Here is a 24308-nt window from a genome sequence, read left to right as displayed (position 1 = left end):
TAGGACATAGGCTTCGTGAGAGCAGAAAGCCTTCCTGGCTCCCACCTCCACCATAATCCAGCTCCCAAAGCCATGCCTGGCACAGAGTAGGCACTCGGTATGTCTTTAGTTAATGACTCAATAAATGAATGTGCCCCAAATAGCTACTTTGATTTGGAATGCTTGGATTTCCTTGAGATGGCATTCTAGCTGTGAGAATGAATTGTAGCTGACAATAATTTTTATTTGAAAGGATTTAGTCTGTATGTTTTACCCAAACAGCACACATCAAAGGTCCTGTCCTTTACCTAGTATCTTGACATGGCTATTACTACCAGTCATTTATTTACTATTGAAGAAATGGGCTACAACTGGTCTCCATGTTTTTGGTGAAAGTTCTCAAGTGTTTGGAGACTTGTGTCCCGCAAGCCCTTCAAGCCTCAGTAAACTGGTGAAGAGGCAGTGCTGTGCAGGGATGGAACACCGAGGCAGGCAGGACTCCAGGGTGGGGAGCATTGAGCTGGCCTTGCCACAGAAAAATTTTAGCCCGTTGGGGAAAGTCACAGGTCCAAATCATGTTTTCTAGCTTATAAAATGAGCTTGGTAACTGCAGCCCTTCTGGCCTTATGAGCCTATTGAAAAATGAAAGAGATAGTATGCATGTATATTTAAAGGGGAAGGGACAAAGGACTAGACTAGTGACTGTGTGACAGAAAGGATGTGGGATGTGCCCTGTACACCCCCCTCATGTGTCTGGTAGGATTGATGCACACAGATGGTGAAGGCTGGAAGGGACCAGGTTATGTAAGAGAGGTGTAGCAGCATGCTGTGGGATTCAGAGGAGGCTTCTGAGCCTGGGAAGACAGCATTTTGCAGAAGCCAAATCCTATAGAAACTAATCCCTCCAGGATCTGCCAGAGTGCTCACCGAGGGGTGCCCACTGCTCTGCTGGGCTGGGGACAGAGAGGTGGCAGCTTCTAAGGCCATCCTTGATGTCCCTTTCAGAGTCTCTTCAGTGGTGAGGCATGATTCAGACTGACCAGGAGATCTTGAGTCTCTGGAGCAAATAGTCTTCTTCTTATAAAGACTGTAAAATTCATAGACAGAAGAAAGAGACAAACATTTACTTCTTCATAATTAGTTAATTTCATTATTATTATCAAAACTTTCTCTGCCTTTCCTCAATAGGGGTTTAGTCTTGTCTTCCCTAAGGGAGCCAGGCTAGAATCAGGCTTGGTCTTTTACCAGGTACGTTGGGTCTGAGCTCGCCTAGAGCTACAATTTCCAGTCGGCAAAATCTTTTGCTCCAGTTAGCACTATCTCTGCTGTAGCCCAGTTCTCTCTGCCCTTGTTTCTCTGAGTAACGCTTCCTGTGCTTAGAGCAGGCAAGGTCCCTGAGCCCAGGACGCTTTGGGATTTGCTGGGGGACGACCAGAAGGCTGGAGGTGGCTGAGGGTGTTTCTGGGAGTGACTCAGTTCTGTCTTCCTGCAATGCCCACAGAAAGGGAGGGCAGCCCTGCATACCCTCCTTTACAGTTTTTAGAAGCACCTGTGACAAGTAGGAAAGGGGCCAGCAGGATATGAAGGACCAGGCTCTGGAAGAAAAAGATATGTGGATAAGCTTGATTTTGATTTTGATTTTTTTTCTTAAAGAGAACTGCAGGTTCTGTTTATTTGACAAATGAAATGGATGTCATCTGGAAAAAACATACTGCTTTTTCTTCTTTTTCACATAAACAAATTCTCATGACACAAGTAAGAGGCAGTCAGGAATACCTGCCCCCTTACTCCAGCATTGCCATAATTAGGAAAAAAATATAGCATGTCCAGTTAAATTTGAATTTCAGATACATAATTTTAGTACAATATTCGGGACATACTTATACTGCAAAATTATTCACTACTTAACTGCAGTACAAATTTACTGGGCACCTGTATCTTACCTGACCTTTCCTTCCATAGACCTCAGATTGACTGTGAACTCACCCAGAGCTCTGATTTCAGAATCCTCCATGGCTCAGTCCTCTAAGGAACCTGATGCTACTTGCCCTCCAGATTCCTATTCCAGGGAAACCTGCACAATTTTCTCTGGGAGAAGATTCTCTTCTCTTAGTACTTAGGCCAAAGTCCTTATCTATTTGGGTTCACTTTGAGGAAGGTTATTGTTGGGGCTTAGTAACACATGCAGGTGTGGTCTTCCTTCCAGACACTTGGAAAACAGTGGTTTTCTGTGTTGGTTACACTTTGGAAATTATCTGGGGAGCTTCAAAAAATACTAATGCCTGGGTTTCATCCTGAATTAACTGGTCTGGGGTGTGGTCTACCTACTGGAATTTAAAAAATCTCTGTGGTGATTCTAATGAGCTTTCAAGGTTGAGGACCAAGGCTGTTGAGCCAGAAAAGTACAGGTTTGGCCTGACAGGGACTTAAAGAGAACCACCTATTTATTGTCTATGTCGTAGTTTCAAGAAGGAGGAAAATCCAAGTATTTATCAGTTGTACTGGTATCTGCTGGTCATTTTTGTTGGTCCTGGTCCTCAGACAGGTGTGGGGATTCAAGGGAGTGAGATGCGAGACCTCTGCTGTCTGAGTATTCACAGTGCTTCTGGGGAGAGATGTTTCCTTCTCCCTCCCCATCAGCTCTGTAATATTACCTTAGAGGGAACCTAGGACTGGAGCCAACAGTGTCCTGATGTGTGTGTGTAGGTGTGTGTGGGTGAGCACGTGCAAAAGAGAGGTGGGTATGTGTTACCATAGTTAAGAAGACTTTGTTCAGAAACAAAATCGGGGTGGCTTTGATGACCAAGGCACTTATCCCGCTGGCAGGTTATGAGAAGCTCCGGTCACTCCTGACATGAAGAAAAGCTAGAGGAGAAAATCCATGTCTGAGTTGGAAAGGAAGAAGGGCAGCATGTGAACCCACCTTCATGGCTCATATGCAGACAAATGCACTAATGAGGCAGGGTATGTAGATGTAATGGTAATAACAAGAGTTGTTATTTCATTATAATCTAATCATATTTTAATAGTTATTATTACCCATATGTTCTTATTTTTGTTATAGAAACTGCAGATATTTATAGTTATACTGGTCTATAATTCCTGTCCAAATCCTTGGGACCATTTGTTTAAAAACTCAAGTTTTTTTTTCAGATTTCAGAAAAAGAAAGTAATAAATATTGTTTATAAGTAAAACTCCAGTACCAACTGAAGCAATATCCTAGTGATACACAATAAGAGTTCTGCAGCAAAACATATGAATATCAACACTGAGGTGAATAAGCATCAAAAAAACTCAAGTCAGTCAAGTCAGGTTTTGAAAAATCTTTTGGCTTCCAAATCTCTTTCTGAATTCTGTGAACAGGAGATTGTGGACCTAAAACCTATCTACCTCATTTATGGAATATAAAGAATTTGATAGGAGTGTGCCAAGTATTTTATATTACTCAATTAGAGCCCTACATGATGGAAACCATGGCAGCCCTACAAAATGGAAACCATTGTTGCTGCTGCTTTGCAGATGAGGAAATGGAGACTTAGGATGTTGGATGACCTGCCTAAGGTCCATGGCTCTTGAGTGGAGACAAGTAGAATAGGAATTCAAGTTCCATTCCGTCAGACCCATGAGGCCTGAACTGCACTGCCACAGGGGCTGCAGGTGGAGAAGCAGGGGAAGAGGTCCAAAGAGTACCTGGACAGACACTGGCATGCAAAGCATGTCACACAGCAGGCTTTCTGCAAAAGTGTGCATGTGAGTACATGCTGAATGTGGGTGTTGTGTGTGTGTGTGTGTGTGTGTGTGTGTGATAATTTTCATGCAAAAAAAAAAAGATAATTTTCATGCTTGTGTGTTTTCCTGCGCATGAGTCGGGTGGGAGTGGGAAGTCTCTGTGAGTGTTGCTGTGTGCCTCAGGGTGTGTCTGCCTCCTCTAGTCTCTATGTCGGCAGTTCGGAATGCGGAGAATCACTATCATCATATCTCTGCTTTCACACCGTCTGTGATCAGGAGGAGGAGGGAGCTTTCTGAGGAGAACCTGGTGGAGAAGACTGTTTGTGTATAGGCCCCAAGTGGATGAGTTAGTCAAGGTCCACACACAATCATCCAGGGGCCCTGAGAGCCGCTGAGGGCAGCTTGGCAAGGTCAGTGAACTTCATCTTGGTCCATTTATTTTTGAGAGGACAGTTCACTTGATAAATGAAAGAAAGGTTCCTGAGAGAAGTTACCTATTTCTTAGAAGAAGAAGTAGAGATGGAAACTGTTTGAAGCCTAGGTCGGTCTAGATATTGGCAGCCAGGGGCACTGCATTCAGTAAGTGAGAAGGCTGGTATTCTGTTCTCCAGGGCTGCACTTTAGAGAATGAGCCTTGGGTGTGACCGAGACACCCCACACCTGGGCCAATAGGGTCCAGCAAGTGATGATCTTGAGGGCTGGCGTTCACAGCTTGAGCCTCAAGGCAGTCATGTCAAAGGGACGGCAGCTTTCCACACACCAATTCAGGGGAGGAAAGAAAACATCTGAATTGCTTGGGATGCCTCTCCAGTCTAGATCCCCTATGAACTCCTGATTGGCTGCTGCAGGAAAGAGAGAGAAAACGGAGAGAGCTAGCATATACTGACTGTCCACTGAGGCTGGTGCTCACTAGTTACTGCTTTATTCCTGAGCGCTACCTCTAAGGAAGATATTTCTCTCTCTCTCTTTTTTTCTCTCTCTCTCTCTTTTAAGTGTGGAATGCCATGCATGCTTGAACTCATGACCCTGAGATGAAGACCTGAGCTGAGATCAAGATTCAGATGCTTACTGACTGAGCCATCCAGGTGCCCCCCCCCTCACTTTTTTGCCTCCTTTTTAAAGAAGTTCATGGAGATTAGACAATGTCTTTCAGGTCATCCTGCTAGAAGATGGGAGAGTTGGGATTATAATCCATGATTCTTAGACTACCATACCTTTCCCTTACGACACTTTGCCTCTGGGATCCCTTCCCTCTGTGAACACACTCTCTAGTACAGCATGAACCATAAACTGTGAACACAATAGTTTTTACTGCTTTAAATATTTATCGTGTTTCCTCTGCTGCAATTATGCAAATTCCTTGTATAGAAAAGATGGGATGCTATGGTTTAAAGTTCACTAAACTGGGATTCAGGAAAATTGAGTTCTAGACTTAGTTCTTTATCTCTTGGGGATTCAATTTCCTCATCTGGAAGAAAAGGAGTTGGTGAAGATGTGGCCTAAATCTTGCTTCATTAGGTTAGGCTTCGACTTTGAGGGGAATTCGACTTATTTATGAGTTTTCTTAGGGTCTGAGCTGGACACAGGTGAGTGTCTACAAATGCACTAAATCCTTAATATTGCTCATGTTGCTAAGGTGCCTGGGTGGCTCAGCATCTGTTGGTTGAGCATCTGACTCTTGATTTTGGCTCAGGTCATGATCTCAGGGTCGTGGGATCCAGCCCTGTGTTGGGCTCTGCACTCACTACAGTCTACATGAGATTATCTCTCTCCTTCTTGACCTCACCCATCCACCAAAAAACATGGTTAATGTTGTTAATTCATAACCATTTCTTACCCATAAATGAGAAAACACTAGTACACCAAGTGCAAATTTACAAATAGTTGTTAATATTCCCTGAGTTCTTATTAGGTTCAGGCTCTCTTTTATCAGGATGGGTCAGACAATGGGATAACTGATGTGCACAGTGACTTACTAATTTAACGTCTGTGGTAAAAAAGGAGCCAATGGACCCTGCAACCCTGCTGAAAGTCACCACAAACACATTGTAGTCAATATCAATTTTTCAATGTGTTATTGATTCTAAGAAGCATTAATTTCAAAACAAACAATGGTTTTCTTTGGTAATTTCCATGTTGTGGATACAACTGTCATTTTTGCTGACCTGCCTGTTGTCAGATATTATTGATTACCTATAGAATGAATGAGAATTATTTTATGGGTATCTTTATTGAACTGAACTGGGAGAGGGGGACAGGGAATTATAAATGAGAGAATTGTTAATGACTGTCCCCACCTCACCTCCCATCATTCTACCCAATCTCAATATAAAATTCCTGTACCTGTGGTCCCTGTTCCCCTCCAATTATTAAAATGCTTTAAATTTCTTCCCTTATTTTGCCAACACACATACAGCACACACATGTCAAGTACATTCAACTGTGGTTTCTACTTCATTTTTGTTTGACATTGCAAAACCTATCAATGCTGTTATGACTTGGGATTTGTATGTAAGGCATTCATTCATTCATCAAATATGTTGCAAGGAACTTGGGTGAATGTGTAAAGTTGAGGTCAAGATCAAGATGGTAAATTGGGGAAGGGACTGGCCCTGGGATGAGCCTCACCTCCCTGGGTGAGATGAGCCCTAGGGGCAGGTCTGGGTCCATGAAGATTTAGGGCCCAGGAAATCCATCCTGTCCGGCCTTTGGGGTGGAAATGTGTAGCCCATCACACAGGCTCCTTGTATTCTTTCCTCAGCTCTCTTCTTTTGATTTTGCCTTTTTTCATTGCAATCTCATCTCCTCACTACTTCCAGTTATCATCGTTGTACTGAAAATTGCTGAGTATATGCTCCACTTTGATTGTCCTTCTGAGTTTTGACTGGGTGTCCTGACTTTCAAGCACCTCAAATTCAACTTCTCCAATCCAGCCCTTCAATCCCTATCCCCTTGTCCCTCCCCAAATCCTCTACTATATTCTCTGTGTCCTTGTGTGCACCACCCGCTCACTAATGCTCAAAAGAAACTTGAAGATCACTACAGTCTCATTTTTTTCTCACCACCACATCTAACCAGTGAAGGGCTAAAAAAGAAAAAAAAATTGTAGTTATTAAACAATATTCTAAATTGGTAAATTTTTATTAAAATATACATGGAAAGATTTCCATAAGTGTGTAGCATGATAGTATTTTTATTTATTTATTTATATATTTTTTAATAATCTTTACAACCAATGTAGAGATTACTCTCACAACCTCAAGATCAGGAGTCACATGCTCTACTGACTTGAGCCAGCCAGGTGCCCCATGATGGGATTTTTAAAGTGATTATATCTCTGTAAATACCATCCAGATCAAAAACCAGAACTTTACTAGCAGAAGTACCCTACCTGCTACATGCTAGGACTGCCTCCAAGGGTAATCCTTCCCCTGACTTTCAACATCAGTGACTAGTCTTGTCTAATTTTGAAGTTGAGGCAAATGGACTCACACAGCATTTTTGTGTCTGGCTTCTTTCACTCAACATTATGCTTGTGGGGATGTATGTAGACTGTTAGGTGTTCTTAGTTTTTTATTTCTCAGTGCCATGTGGTATTCTTACTTCATAGCAAGGTAATTCTACTATAAAATTCATATCTTCCTGAAGCCATTTGAAGATATCCTGAATAGAGTCAAGTCATGGCAAGTTTCCTTTTATAGCATATGTCTTTAAAAGCAGGACATACCTGATTGTGGTATTTCAAGTACACGAGTAAGGAAGGTGAGTTTCACCAAAGAGGCCCAGACAGTCAAGGAGTTAGGAAAAGTACAAGTGAAACTTCTTATATTTTCCAGAGTTTGTTCTCTCTGTTGTAGTTTTGAAAGAAAAGTCATGCTTCAATTAATAACAGACAACGAAGTCAATATGATGGGAACCGAGACAATGATGTGATCAAATGCCAAGAAATGACTGACGGCTGAAAAAATATCATGTGAGCCAAAGCAATTTCTCTTGACTTCTAACTTTATTCATCCAACAAATAACATTTCATCACAGTTTTATCAATGGAATGCAATTCCACCCAGATCATTCTGTCAACGACAAGAAACAGCATCAAATCATTTTGTCCACACAAATAAATCAATCGTTGATTATTATTTTCTTGAATTTGGGACTCAAGTGAGAGGACCAGACATCTTGAGTAAAACAAAGGAGAGGAAGGAAAAGAAATGGTTCTATTTTGACAAATCCAGTTGGGTAAATGCAGCTTATGCCTTTTTTTTTTTTTTTTTGACACATTCTGATGTGAGGAGGGATAAACAGTTTTTAAATTTAGAGCAGAGACAAACTGTAATAATAAACACATGGAGAGAGAACGCTGCCACTTACTGCTCCTTACAGGTACAATAGCATTTCCAGTCCTTCACTTTAGCTTATGTAGTTCTCCTTACTGGGATTTGTCCCCTGTCTTTAAATGTATAATCAAGTTTTGAGAAAAATTAAATCACAAGGGCTCATAAATCCAAATGGGGGAGGCATCGACTTAAATGACAGACTTGTGTGGGGAGTTCCCTAGTTATGGATTGGGCTGCTTTTCCTTGGCGCTGCTGTGTCTTCTGGCTCTCACATCTTGCTGCTGTTGAAAGCCCTTTCTTCAGAGTCCTTACTTGGTGGTACACAACTGGATGGGAGGAAATTTGTTTCATTTCACAAGTTTAAGTTCATATTCATGCTATACATGATACAGTTATGTATCAGAATTTTTCACTTCATATATTGCAATGAACTGAATGTTTTTGTCCTCCCAAATTCATATGTTGAAATCCTAACCGCCAGTATGACCGTATTAGGAGGTGGTGGCCATTGGAGGGTGATGTAGTCGTGAGGGTAAAACCTTTATGCATAGGATTAGTACTCTTATAAAAGAGACTCCAGAGAGCTTTTTCGCCCCATTTCTGCCATATGAGGATACAGTGAGGAGCCGGTTGTCAGTAACTGTAAAGAAGGCCTCTCTCCCAAACACAACCATGCTATCATGCTGATCTCAAACTCCTAGACTCCAGAACTGTAAGCAATACATTTCTGTTGTTTATAAGTCACCCAGTCTATGGTATTTTGTTATTGCAATCTAGGCTGACCAAAACATATATTATATTATGAGCATCTTTTTCAAATTTGCCCTGGGATTGAGAAGGACTCTCACGAGGATCTTGTGTGGGGAATGCTCCCTGAGGCCAATCAAGTCAAGCTTTTCCTTGCTATACTTCTCTAGGCCAGAGTTCTTATACTTCCCTGGCTGTTCCCATTCATGCTGTCCCCCCAGGGCACCAGGTGGGTTGTCCGAAGGGGCTCTAGTGTCTGAAATACTGTTCTTTTTTCTTCCTTGGGACCACCACGGGGGCGAGGCTCTTTCTTTTTATCAGAAGCATAGAAACAATTGGCCTACTTACCATCTTTTCCATGACAATGTGCCCTTATATCTGCTGCAAGGGAAAAAGAGTCATTTTTTGTACCTCAATTGTAAGGAAGGCTAAGGTATTTCTAGCAGAGAAAGAAAATAATTAAATAAATACAAGTTGGTGCATCAAGTTCCACATATGAGGCCAAAATGGACTTCTAATTTTTTGAAGTTGGTGAATTTATTATGTATCTGTGTCTCTAGTACATATCACTGCCTTAAATGAAGAGGGGCTTAACACAGGTTTCTATGAGGGTTAAAGATGGTGATAACTATTTGTGGGTATGACATTTAAAACATAAGTTCAAGAAGATATGACTCTAATCCAAATATTTCCACCTAAATAAGGATTCTGATCCAAGCAATGACTATTTTTTAAATGACATCTTTTTTATGGTATTAAAAGTGATGCTTATTCATTAAATTAGAAAACAAACAGCTAGGAAGATAAAAGAAGAAAACAACCCATCTACATTCCCACCTCTTATCTAACGTTTGACATGTTTATTCTTTGTCCCCCACCCCTTTCTCATCTATCTTTGTTTCTGTTTTACAAATTTATGTTCATATTTATGCTGTATGTGATAAAGTTAGTCATCAGACTTTTTCACTTAAAACATTATACATGAACACCTTTGTCAAATTTTTGGAAACGTATTTTGCCAAAGCCCTACTTGAAGGCATGAAGGTTGCTCCTTATTAATTTTTAAAATTAAAAATATGGCATTTGTGGGCATATTTATACACATATCTTGGGGCAAATCTCAACTTATTTCTCTAGGAAACTTTGCCAAAAGTATATTTTTTAACAAATGAAAACGTCTTGATACTATTATCCTCTAGAAAATCTAAACCAATTTAAGCTCTCATTAACAATGTTTGGATGTACATATTTCCAGTGCAACCTTGTCAGCATTGAAAAAAATGTGATTTAGAAAAAAGGAAAAAAGATTATTTTGATAAACAGGTAAAAAATCATAGTTTTAATTTTCATGAAATACTAAATTCTTTTTATTATTGTTTATTTTGGTTTCCCTTTTGTGAATCACCTGCTCACATTCCTTGCTGATTTTACATTGATTTTATTTCTTTTTTAAAAATATTTTATTTATTTATTCATGAGAGACACAGAGAGAGAGAGAGAGAGGCAGAGACACAGGCAGAGGGAGAAGCAGGCTCCTTGCAGGGAGCCCGATGCGGAACTCAATCCCAGGACTCCAGGATCAGGCCCTGGGCTGAAGGCAGGCGCCCAACCACTGAGCCACTCAGGGATCCCCCACTGATTTTATTTCTTTGCATAGCTCTCATATATGATAAAAATATTTCATCCAGATTTTTTTGTTTAAAAATTAAATAGTGATCCCCCACCCCAAACATAAGTTCCTGACACTTAGGTATTAAAATTTAGCTATCCAGTCTTTTAAGGATATCTTTGTTTTCAGGTATAGATCACATTTTAAAATAGTATACATTTTCTTCGGTTTTATCCTCCATATCTCCCTGCCTCCCTTCCTTCTTCCATTTTATAATTAATGGGTCAGTGCCTTTGGGGTATGGTATAGGGCAGAAATCTAACATTTTCTTTTCAAATATGTAATCAGTTGACTAAGAGCCATTTATTAAATATTCTTTTCTTTCTCCCTCGATTTAAAATGTGATCCTGGTCAAAACTTTAATTTTTATTAGAATCTATTTCTGGAACTGCTTCCCTGTGCCATTGATTCATCTGACAATTTTTGCTCTGGCACCACGTTGGTTTAATTACTGAGTTTTATACTATAGTAAGTGTTATCTGGCAGTGTTAGTCTCTTTTCATTACTCTCTTTTGGGGGCTTCCTTGTTTATTTTTCTAGAGGGATTTTTACATTACCTTTTCAAACAATTTCAGTGTTTTGAATTAAGCAAACTGAAACTTATGAATTATTTTGAAGGAAATGATATACTTACAATATTATTTTGAAAAACTATTTCTTCTTATTCAGGAATACTATTTGTTTTGTAATTCATTCAAGATGTTTTACCTGCTTCAGTAAAGATAATAGTTTTCTTCATCAAATGCTACCTACTTCCTACATTTATTACTAGATATTTCAGATATTTGCTGATTTTTTTAATGGAAAGCCACTGTGACATGTGTGTGTATATGTGTGTACATGCATGTGTGCATATTTTGTGTTTGTTTACAAATATTTTGGTGATTTATGTTTTCCTTTTGCATCCCTATTTAAATGTATAAATCTCATTTATTTTTCTTGTTTTGTTGCATTGGCTACATCTGCCAAAGCCCTATGTAAAAGCAGTGACATCTGGTATCATTTGTATTGCTGCTCACTCTGATGTGAGCTCCTTTGGTGCTTCATCATTTAACCAATGTCCACTACTATATTAAGATAGATTTTTTTTTAAAGGAAGAAAGCTTAGTCTTAGTATCAGGAATATTTTTATTCGTCAAAATTGATATGATATTGGTGGGTTTCTGAAATCATACCATCTCTAAATTTTGGAAGTCCCATTTACCTGATCATGTGTATTTTTGGTATGCTTATGATATTAATTTGTGTTGCTTTTTATTTGGGATTTTTGCATTTGTATTATCAGTAAGTCAGATCTGTAGGTGTGTGTATATGGTTCTGTGTGTATGGGGGGGGCAATCTGGGTATATAAGTTTGCATTCTCTCTGTCAAATTTGAGGATCAAGGTTATGGAGGCCAAACTGGAAATGTCATAAAAATAAACCCTGGAACATTTGACAAAGCATAGACATTGTTCCTTGAGAGTTTTAAGCCCACATATTTCCTTGTGCCATTTAGAAGTTAATAAATATTAACACTGAGAGGTTTTTTTCCATTGTGTTTCATTCATAGTTTAGATATTCTTTCTCTTCATGATTAAGTTTTGATTCACTTAAATTTTAATAGAAAATTGCTTCTTTCATCATTGTTGTGTCTTTTAAGTCTATGGATATGTGTACTTTCTCATTTCTAATTTTTAACCTATGTGTCTTTATTTTTACTTGAATATGTTGCTCTGTATTTTGCTATTTGGCTTTTCCTTTGAAAACTCTATTTCCAGAATTTATTGATTATATCATTTTAATTCATAATTTTAAAATATATTTTTAAATTTCTGCTTTCCTTGTGTTTATCTTAATTTTCTTCTGCTAACCAAGTTGGATGTATTTCATTTGTTCATTTCTTTTCACATTTCATTTTTAATTTTGTAAGAATTTAATTACATTAATTTTTTAGGATTCATATCCCTGAAAAAATGTCACCAAGGTTTTTATGTATAATTTTCTATTTATTACGACTTCTAAATAGCTATTTAAAAAATTTCAACAGTGTGATTTAGGAATACCTTTTCATCTTCCAAGTGGTTGTGTTTTGTTGTTTCTGCTCTGTAAAATTTATTTGCAATTTTTTTCCTCCTTACAATTTATTCAGATTTTACAATGCTTAGTATGCATTTTCATAGGGCTTCATGTACATTTGAAAAGATACAGCATTCTCTGTTGGTAGTATATAGAGTTAAATACATGTCTGTATGAGATAACTAAGATGAAATGTAGTACTGGGAGTTTTAAAAAATGTTATCTGATGTCACTGATGGGACCAGAGCATACACAGCTATTGGAGAGGGTATTATTCCATCTAAATACAACTGACCTTCCCATGGTCAGCCAGTGCCTGCAACAAGAGTCAAGCCTGGGAGTTCAAGCCTGGGAAGGCTGAACTTAGCCTGAGAAGATACACTAGAGCACAGCTGCACAGGAAGGTGAAGTGGGCTCATCTGTTGACAAGGACGATTTGTTTTTTCTTTTCCTTATTATAAGCTTTTAGTAAATCCTTGCTAAAGACTAGTCTGCTCTCAGCCATGGGACTTGAAAGACCGGTTTCTTCTAGACTTGTGCAGAGAGGGAAGAACTAAAACCTCTGCAAGGTAGGTGGGCAGCAGAACTGACCCTTATCAGGCCCAGCTACAGCAAAGATGGTGTCTGGGCAGCTGAAGGAGGCAGCCAGAACAGAGATATGTAAGGGCTTGATCTTTGGTATTGATGAGGCAGCTCTGGGGGTGAGGAGCCCTGAGGGGCTATAAGGAACAAGGGAACCCTTCAAGGTAGTTACTGCTTGCCTAATTAGATGGGTGCTTACAATGAACACAACTGGAGCTGTCAAATGAGTTTTACCTTAGATCAGACTAGTGCAGTTAGAAGACATTTAAATTAGAAATATTTTACATAAATATTATTAATTATACTGTTAGGAACCCTCCATTCTTTTCTGACAATATAATCGGTCCAAACCTGGGAGAAATGTGTTTAACTTTTCTGTGATTACTATATGGCTCTCAGTTTTATTGTTTGTCAGAGGCTCTGCTTTACATTTCATGATGCTATAATATAATGTGAGATGAAGACATGCATTTGTTGTATCCTAATTGTGGATTATACCCATAATCAATTTAAAATGCCCCTCTTGGCCTATTTAATGCTTTGTTTGCAATTTCCATCCTGTTTCCTTTTTTGTGTACATACATCTTGGCTAAGCATTTAACCTTTCCTTCTGACCTTGTTTGAGTTGTATCTTGTATATTTTATATTTTGACCAAACATAAAAAATGGCCTTTATTTATTAATGAGGGAGTTAATTAGATTGATAGTTATTTTCAAAACTGATACACATAGTGAACATTGCTATCCTCTGCCTAGAATCTGTTTTCTCCTTTTTTGTCCTAATGGAGCCTACATATTTCCATATTTTCCTTGAGCCGGAGTCTGCCCTACTTCTGTGGTAGGTGTGATAGGCCTAAATGTAATCCTACTCTGTTCCAGTGACTGGCTCAGCAATGAGCAGGCAATTCAGTCCTGGCCAAGACATTGAGAAAGCAAATGGGTTTGGAGGCTTTTCTGGATAAATGTCTTTGGTTCTAAGAAAGCCATTGGAAATGACAGTCTTTTCCTCTGTTAGGCCTCATCATGTCTAGACACTGCACCTCAGCCTGCCATAGAGCATAGAGTGCCATCTTGCTGCCTGCCTGAGGCTGATGTCCTCACAAGGATAGGTGGCAGAGCAAAGAGATGGGAAGAACCTGGGTTCTTGAAAATATCCCTGAGCTTCTGAATCAATGGCCATTGTGGCTGTTCTACATGTTTTGTTTCTGCCACATTAAATTAGGCAAGTTTTTTTTTTTTAGACAAGTTTTTAATTGTTCTTTGAGCCAGTATACATCCGGGTTTCTGATAATAGTAGCCAAAAGCACTTAAGTGACATATTATGTTCAATTTTTACATTTATTTCATTCTTTTAATTTATTGTTTCTCTTTTTTTGGTGTTGTGTCATTTATATATAGATTATGTTTTATTTACTCTTGTTTTCTCTTATGAATTAAGTCTGAGTCTGGTTTTTAATTCTACTAAAAGGTGAGTAGTTTAATATATATTTGCCCCTATATTTATAGAAGTATCAAAGTCAATAAAATAATGATAAGTATAATATTAGTATTGCAGTGTATGTTTATTGAGCTGTTAATATATACCATGTAATATGCTAAACAATGTATGTATGTTTATTCATTATGTCCTCACTGTAGGAAACAGAGACACAGAAAGTTTAAGTACTTGCCTAAATAAAGCAAATAAAGTCTATTCCTGCAGATGAGGAAATTAGTGCCATTTTACTTCATGCCATGCTTTTAGCTTTCCGATTTGCTTCCTGGTTTTGTGTGTATGTATGTGTGTGTGGTTACTGTGGAATTTCAGAACCAGGATATTAATTAATTATTTTTATATTATGTATATTTTTTCAGTTAAAATATTTCATTTTGAATCCACATGTCCTACAACTAGTCTCAATTCAACATGTAATTTATTTTGATACTCACCATCATTTATTTTATTCTTTAAAGATTTATTTATTTATTTGAGAGAGAGAAGCACATATGTGTGCACACACAAACAGGGAGAGGGGCAGAGGGAAAGAGAGAGAGAAAATCTCAAGCAGAGTTCATGCCAAGCGTGGCGCCTCATACAGGCCAATCCTAGGACCCTCTCTTATCATGACTTGAGCAGAAATTAAGAGTCAGATGCTAAACTGAATGAGCCACCCAGGCACTGCCATCATTCCTTTTAATTCCCAATATTTTATTCTAAATTATTTAACACATTAAATTTTTTTTTCAAAATATTTTATTTATTTATTCATGAGAGACACACAGAGTGAGGAAGAGACATAGGCAGAGGGAGAAGTAGGCTCCCTGCAGGGAGCCCGATGTGGGACTTGATCCTAGGACTCTGGGGTCACACCCTGAGCCAAAGTCTCAACTACTGAGCCACCCAGGTGTCCCTTAACACAATTTATTACTGGACTAATTAATATGTTTTTGAGCAATTTTATTCAGAATCTGTGTTTGCATATAGTTTTCACAGAATGATCACTTGGCTGGTTGTAGAATTTCCTCAGAAATTCTGTGTATATCTTTTATATGTTCTCATACTTACTGCTACGTGGACATTTGAGCTTCTTCTTTTTTCCCCTTGGAGTCTATCCAGTTCATTTCTATTCAGATACAGGTAGTGTGTGTATTTACACAATTAATTTTCATTGCACAAGTAATTCCTGAAATATTCTCCTTCCACATATTAAGAACTTTCATTTTAAAAAAATTCTGTTTGACCTCCCTTCCCTCAACTCAGATTTTTCCCTGAGGTAACTACCATGAGCATTTTCCATGAATACTTCCAGAAAGTTTCTATGCATTCATAGAATACATGATACATATATCTATAATTCTAGACAGCACATAGCATTATTCCAGGGAAATGGTACTTTGAGAATGTATGTTGAAGGCATTGGTGAGGGGTTTGTGGTGGGATGGGGTGGATGTGCAGAGCAACCTGATTACCTAAGGAAGGAGATTCTTCTTTGCAATAGTAGGTACATGACCCAGTGTCTTCCTTATTCTATGGGAAAAAGTGAGGCCATCTTCTCAGGCCTATGGGCTTGTTTTCCATATTAGGCTCAGCTAACAAGTTAATCTGCACCTCAGCTCCAGAGCTCATGTAACAGTGGAGATTCTCCACTACGAGCACAACTCATGGCAACCTTATTATCACACTCCTTTTATGGGTGGAGATTCTGGCCAAGGTATATTTAGCACTGTTAAGTTTTCCCATATTCTCATGTGATTTTACTAGGATTTGGAAAAAGCAAAGACTGGAACTTAGCTAGCAAGAGGCTAGCCTGGGGAGAAGCAGGCCAAATTGCTTAGAAAGGGCAGGTTGCCTGAAACTCTGGGAAAGAAGAATGTCAATTATAAGCCCTTTGCCAGTGCATCTCTAATCTTTTGAATAGAAAAGAGGGAGACTTCTTTTCATGAGAAATCAACTTGTCCAATGAGGGCAGTGCTCTGAACATTGAGCTAAAGAGATCCTGGGAATGAGCTTGGGCTCTCCCTGGCCTGAGGTTTAGAGAAACAATTCCCTGCCTCTTTCCCAACAAGTAAACCGATTGTACCCAGCTTCTTATGGATCCCATAAGATTTGTTTCTCAAGTTAACCAATTTAGTAAAAATATGTTTTCCCAATTTAATTACTCCCATAACTTCAGAAGAGCATATGATGTTCCATATTACCACACCAAGCTGCTGGCATTCCTGCCAATGGCAAATGAGGCTCTCTGTCTGATAAGCCCAAGGAACTTGCTGTGGGTAGACAACCTGGGCCAGGCTTTTAGGAATTTTGAAGATAGAGCAATTTACCACTTTTATATGACTTAACATTTTGGTGTCATTCATGTCCATAAAAAAGGAACAGCCAAACAGACTGGTAAATGCTGACTTGTGCATCTGTTGGGTCTGGCAGCTCCTAGCCTCGTTTTAGTAGTGAGTGCTTTCTGGAACCACTCAGTCTAGTGGACTTCTCCCCACCCACATCCCTCTCCATATTGCCATCTGCTTTATTTCCTTATAACTCTTATCATGATCTGAACTTGTCTGGTGCATGCACTTCTTGCTTCTCTATCTTCCTTTCCAGAATGTATGCTTTGTGAAGCAGGGGTCTTGCCTGCCTCATCCACTGCATAGACACAGTTAAGAGAAGTGCTTGCCTTAGAGAAGGTATTCAATAAACATGTGTTTAACTTGTTGAATGAACTCATAAGTTAAAATACTAATGATGGAAGTTTGGGCACTGGAGTCCCAAATAGAGAAAGGAAACATGACACAAGATGACCCCAACTACATGGAGGTACTGCTTATGTTAGAAAAGCTTCCAAATGCTATGTGATCAAGTCCTGAGGCTCCTGGCCAAGGGAATAGGTCTTGGAAGGTCTTTTCTATTTTTACTCATAATAGATGATATTTGTATGTTGGAACAATAAGCTGGAAGATATGCATGAATACAGACAAATTTTGAATTTGAATTCAAATTATAAGTTACACAAATATAAGGTAGAGGAGATGTTTGCTTGATAACACTCTATGGAAACAAATTGTATTTTGGCTGACTCATCTTTTGTAAATGAATGGCATGAATAGCTATTAAAAATTTACACAATTAATGGAATATCATGTCTAACAATACAAATAAAATTAACATTCATTGTAGCCACCATTTATTTTGCACTAGCCATGTACAAGGAACTGTGTTTAATGCTTTTTGCACATGACTAAAACTCATGACAACCTTATTATCACACCCATTTTATGGATGGAGAAGCTTAGATTCTGAATTTAGCTTGTAGCAGGACACAATGCTCAAAGGTGGTGGAACCAAGTGTTTCTATTGCAGAAGGCTGTTCATAACCACTGATTGTCTCACTGCTCTACATGTATTCAAACACATCTGGGGCCTTGGGCTTAGTTCTAGTAGACATATTTTAAGACACAATCAACTAGTGGATTCACAGAGAGGTCATGGGTATGGTAAAGGGTATGGAAACCACAGCATGTTGGGAACATTCAAAGAAAAGGAGGGTGTTTAGTGTAGAGGAGAGTTGATGGAAGGTGAGGTGAGAAATGAAAGGGCATCAAATGTCTTGCTTGGCTCTAAACAGCAGAATTGGAATAGCAGATGGAAGTTACAGTGAAGCAAGTTTCAGCTTGATATGAGAACTAACTTTCTAAAGATTAAAGATGTGGGATGAGCTTTTGAACCTATCTCCCTCTTCACCCTCCAAGCATATATAGCCACCTGTCAAAGATGCTGGATTTCAGGAGGGAGTCTCTTCCATTTCTATGAGTCTGGGATTTTCTAGATAGGTTTAAATTTTATTTAAAAGAAAGGTAAAGATCATTTGGGCTTATTTAAGGTGAATCTTGTCAGGGAGCAGGGGGATTATATTACTCTCTGAGTTCCTGTCAGTCTTTTGAGCATGTAACTCTTCCAGTGCGGCCATAACTAGGGCGCATTTGAAGTCGGAAAAGGGGAGTTGTATTTGTTCTGAACCTAAATCCTCTTTAAAAATAATAATTCTTGGATGTTATTCTTATATTCAGTTCATTTCAAAGAGTCTTTCCTATGTACTTATTTTGTGTCCAGCCCCAGGTAGGAGCTAATTTTTTAACCATGTCCCACTGCACCCCACCCCACCTTAATCCCATTCTAGGTCAAGACTGTGGCCTGTCTTGCCTCTTGTTGCCCCTCCAACCTATTCCTAGAAACATTCAGAAACTTTGCAGGTAGAAATTACCTGTGTTTATAATTTATGAAACCCAAAGAGCAGTGGAGAGAAAAATGAATGAATCTGGCATGATTACAAAGACAAAGGCAGCTCTGGATACATTTCCACAAGCCAGGGTGGGTTGAATTTTCTCTAGAGAAAGTGTGCTTATTTGTGGTTTCCCACCAACCTCTTGGTTCAGAGAGCATCTACAAAGTGCTAGATGAAACAGGCTTATGTGTGATTTCAAAGGTGTGTTAGAATCTTGGGGTAAGATTTCATGAGCCCCAACCCCTTAAACTGCCCTTCTGTGGGCTCCAAATTTTACAGTCCGAGCACTGCTTTTCTGAGGTAGGCATTTCTCTTAGCATTCTTCTAAAGGCGATTCACCTGGGAGATGGAATGCCGTGGTTCCTGATGTCATCTACAGGAGGGCAGTCCTGGAAGTGGTAGTAGTTTACTGATTACTTGCTTCATACCAGGCAGTATCCTAAGCCCATGGCATATTTATATAGTTTGATATTCATGATGGCACTGTAACTGTATACTATTACTATCTGCATGTTACATGTGAAGGAACTGAACTTTAGAAAGGTTAAGTACTTTGTCAAAGTTCACATAGCTTGTATATGGTTGCTATAGACTGAATGTTTGTGTTTCCCCAAAGTTCATATGTTGAAATCTGATTCCCAGTGTGATGGTATTTGGAGGTGCCATCTTTTGAATATGATTGGATTGTGAGTGTGGCACTCTCATCAATGGGATTAGTGCCCTTTTAAAAGAGATCCCAGAGAGCCCCTTCACCCTTTCACCCATTCACCATGTGGAGACATGGTGAAAAGATGGCTGTCTATGAACGAGGAAGCAGAGCCTTGCTAGACATCAAATCTGCCAGCACCTTGATCTTGGACTTTCAGCCTTCAAAACTGTGAGAAATAAATTTCTATTGTTTTTAAGTCACCCAGTCTATAATATTTTTATTATAGCAGCTCAGACTCAGACAATGGTAGAGACTGGATTTGACTTCAGAACCTATACTCTTAATAAGTGTATAATACTGTTGCCATTCTAAGTAAAGTAATTATATGACTCTCAGAAATAGAGAGCTCATCATAAAACACTATGTGTGTGTGAGAGGGTGGTGGGGAGGTGTTTATTGTGAATTAACTTTCTAACCCTTAGTAAATTACTAATCTAGAATTTATCTGAGATGGTTAATGTAATTCTGACTTCTGTAAGGTCATTATTAACATTTTATTATTTGCCTTTAAGTCAATTGAAGGTACATACCAGGGAGTAATTACTTGCTAAGTAACCCAGCTATGTTCTCCTTCCCTTCCTTTTTTCCTTCATTTAGGCTTCTTCCTTCTCCCTTCTTCCCTTTCTCTTCTTTCTTTCCTTTTCAATAATTTGGTTATTTCTGAGTATTTGCTTTGTGCCTGTCATGTGCTAACCAATGGAAGTACAAAGATAAGTAAGTCTCAGTCTGTATTCTTAAGACCTCACAGCCTGCAAAGGGAGTTAAAAATAATTACTATTCAACATGGCAATGGTTATAAAGGAGCAGATTTTCCAAACTAGTTTTTTTTAAGAACACTCTTTGGCAGAATGTTAAGTAAGGGTATCATGAAAAAGAAGTATTTTAAGTTAAAACAAGTTTAGGAAATGCTGGGTTAAATAAAATTAAGCAAGCTTTATCTTACAGGGAATTTTCAGACCTCTAAATTGCTCATGTGCTCCACGAATTACCAAGAAGGAAAGAGAATATATTTTGCAGCCCAGTTGACCTCAGAACACTTCTTTTTTTTTATGGCACACATAATGAAATATTCAGTCACTCTTCTCTCTCTCCCTTGTCCATTATCCATCCATCTGTCCATCCATTCAGCCAATCTTCCTTCCATTTATCCAGTATATTTCAAGTACTCACTATGTGCCAGACATTGTGTTGCATTCTGGGAATCCATCAATAAACAAATCTGTGGAGTTAGTATTTTAGTTGGGGAGATAAACATCAAACAAGCAAATACATATGTAAGATTATCAGAGTGTGGTAAGATCCACATGGGAAATAAACAGAGTTTTAAGATGAGGGAAAAAAAGAAAGAAAAAAACCAGAGTGATCTACTTACGTAGGTGGTTGAGAAACCCCCCTGTGAGCAAAAGACATTTAAAGCAAGTACCTGGAGGAAGAGAATGAGCCAGCTTTGCAAAGAGCAAGAGGAAGAACCATCCAGGAAGAAGAAACGGCAAGTGCCAAAACCCTGGAATGCAGAAAGGCTTGGCAAGCTCCAGGAATTGAGCTTCCTCCAGGAGCGCAGGTCTGCTTCAAGGCAGAAGGCTGAACTTGACACATTTTTAAGAATTAGAATCTCATCATCATGATATCACAGAGTTGGAGGAGACCCTGACACCATCTATTCCAAGTTCTTATCCAAGAGGATCCCGTCTTCTGAGATATAGGGCTGCCTGCTCTGCTTGGCTCTGTTTGTAGGGTTTTCCCCTTTAGATGCGCAGTAAACTTCAGCCCCAGAACGTAGCTGGGGAAAGCATTGCTTGTGACATTTCTCTCCTTTATATGAAATGAGGACTAGTGAGGATTGGGTTTAAGGAGAAAATTTCTCTCAGAGGTGCAAATTCCAATACAAGTGATCATAGCCGATACCCTTTAGTCCAGCCTAAAAATAGCAAATAACAAGATGGAAGGGGGAAATTGACAGAGACGCAAGCTAGACTCAATGGCCAAGGAATGGGAGGAGGATAACTCTGATTGGTGAAGACTGAGTGCCTCACTCCCAAAGCTTTTATCTTTCAATTCTTCCTGCAAGATTAAGCATCCCCAAACACCGCTTTTATGGTCTCTGCCCTGGTTCAAGGAGTTACAATGGATCTTCTTTACTGTCAAGTCAAGTAAAAATCTCCCTGCTTAGACATTCAGGACTATCCATTATCATCATCATTTTCTTTTGGGTAATCCTTTGCCTTCTTCTTATCCCCTTCCCCAGCATACACACACACACACACACACACACACACACACACACACACACTGAATTTGTTTCATTGTGCACTTAGTGCCACAAAAGAATAATACAATAATTCTTATTTGAGGATCACACTCTTGACTTTAATCCTGTCCTTTCCTGACTGTTTGACTATGTATCTTGCAGACCTTCAACTTCCTCATCTACATTAATAGATGTTAATAATAATAATGCTTGTTGTGATGCCTGGGTAGCTCAGTTGGTTGAATGGTGACTCTTGGTTTTGGTTAAGGTGATAATCTCAAGGTCATGAGACCAAGTCCCATGTTGGGCTCCATGCTCAGTGGAGAGTCTGCTTGAGATTATCTCCCTCTCCCTCTGCCCCTCCCCCACTCTATCTCTCTCAAATCAATATATAAATCTTAAAAAAATAGTAATACTATAATAATACTTGTCGCATGGAGATGTTGTTATTTTAACTGTCACAGTATCTTCCCTATTATGGACTCCTTCACTGGAAACTCATTTCTTCCATCTTGCTTGCTATCTGCTGGGCCCCCTACTCTTTGGTTCTCTCATCCTTGTTTGGACTTTATGATCCTTACTTAGCTATTCACAGTTGGCCTTTGACACATAGATTCTGGTTCCCATTTGATGCATGTTTTACCTTCAAAGGTAACCTGACCTTCCTTCCCAGTTCTTATTTCCAAGTAACTCAGCCTGGATAGGAGTTCTCAGCTCCTGCTTATTTGAGAGGAAGAGTTGGAAAGTTGTTTTCTGAGGTCTAACCTCAGTAAGTTGAGACAGTTGAGGTCTAGTTCTTTCCTCTTGGCTGGTTTTTGCTCAGCAAAGAACTCCCTTTGGTTTTTTTCTGGCTGCAGAAGGCATTCCCAGAGTTTTTGTTCTGCTTTTTAGCCTCTTGGTCTTGTGATTCTCAACAGTCACTGATGCATGCTCTGTGGCTGGCCATGCTTTCTAAACTCTGGTTTACTGTGACCTAAAGAAATTCAAAGTGAGGGTGGAAGAGCTTTGTTCCGAACTCAGAATCCAGCATGTCCTAGCTCTTACCATAGCCATAACTATCCCTAAAGAAATTCTTGCAGATCATCTGTATATTTTTCTCCTTTCCACTATAGATGTCATAAGTTTGTAGGTGAATAGGAATAAGGCATGAGCTACTCAGATCCTTTCCCTAGTGTTGCTAGTGGTTGAGGAAGCAATGGGGGAAAGTATAATATAGTAAAAAGTGGCACCTACATAGAATAGGTCTGTTTTCTTGTCAGTAGCTGGAGAAGAATGGCTCAGAAAAAATGCATTCAATCCTGAGACATGCCTGAGGATGGACTTTTCCATGAACTAATGATTTCAAGCCCCTTGTCCTTGCTGCAAGTAGAGAATTGTTTGGAACTTGTAAAATATGAGTAAAGGAGGATGAGGTGTTTTATGTATCCCTCCAGCAGAATTTCACAATTTATCATTGGTCATAAGCATATCACATGATCATCACAAATAGGGAAGGCCAGGAAATGGTATTAAACTGTGTTCATTGCCTTCCTGAATTAAATTGCGGTTCTGTTTTTAGGTAGAAGTGATAACATTTGGTAGGCAACTACACTGTCTACCACTGCAACAATACTTTTCAACCTACCCTACCTCCCAATTCTCTGGGCTCTTCCTCTTGCAACATTTCTTCCCATACTTACCTCTTCAGTGTTACCAGCACCCAGATCAAGGCTTAAATGGGAGTGTAGGCCACCCCAAAAGAACGGTAGAATACCTACTGGTGGTCTTGGGTCCCATATAAAAAGCATCCTCACCAGTTCTGGGTATCAGAGACCATCTGATAGGGAAGCAATAACATGCTTTTCTCCTGGAAAGATGCTAGAAGACCATTTGGAGCCCTTTTAGCTGACAGGGGTCAACTCTGTGGTGTTATGACCCTGCCATCTCTGCATGCCCACCAATATCATCTCCCATGTCTTCCTTGTCTAGCTGATCCTGAGTCCCTGATATCCATATCCAGAATGTATTATCTGTTCATATTCTTATGAACAGGGCTACGACTTAGACACACTCATGGGTACAAAGAATAAGTGTACATTATGTATTTTATGCATTGTTTAATTGGAATCCAGAGCAGAGTGCTGGGCTGCAGAATTTTACCTCTCCATGGAAGCATTTACTGATTAAGGAGAAGCAAAAAGATGCGTTCTCCCTCTCTGCCATCCTCCATCATTTAAGTTTATAATACTCCTGACTTTCTCTCCATTCAACCCCATTGTGTATTACACTTTTTACTATACAGAGCTATTGGTAAGGTCCCACTAGGTGGGTTAGCTAAGTGGACTGGCATATGGATCAAGGGCAGAAATTCAGTTTCCTAATTAACCATTTTATTCAATGACCTCTGGATGGGTCTAGATAAGTTATTGTTGGGTCTTTTCAGTGGAGAAATCAATATTTGCTTTAGGTAAAAATACTCCAATATGAGGCATATAGGTATGCCAGGAGCATTGTT

General features: G+C 39.2%; 1 long non-coding RNA gene across 3 annotated transcripts in view; it reads left to right on the top strand.

The window, feature by feature from the left end:
- The first annotated feature begins 2808 nt into the window (after positions 1–2808).
- LOC112647841 (uncharacterized) overlaps positions 2809–24308 on the top strand; it is a 42957-nt gene continuing 21457 nt past the window's right edge. Inside the window, exon 1 of one of the 3 annotated variants that reach the window (XR_004817286.1) lies at positions 2809–2943. This is a non-coding gene — a long non-coding RNA (uncharacterized LOC112647841). Of the gene's footprint in view, positions 2944–19231; positions 19401–19429; positions 19735–24308 lie in introns of those variants that run through there. The other 2 variants (XR_003128522.2, XR_003128521.2) reach the window with 2 other exon arrangements.

Source organism: Canis lupus, chromosome 7 (assembly GCF_003254725.2).
Source record: "Canis lupus dingo isolate Sandy chromosome 7, ASM325472v2, whole genome shotgun sequence".
Classification (NCBI taxonomy): Eukaryota; Metazoa; Chordata; class Mammalia; order Carnivora; family Canidae; genus Canis; species Canis lupus.
This window is presented reverse-complemented; position numbering and strand designations above follow the sequence as displayed.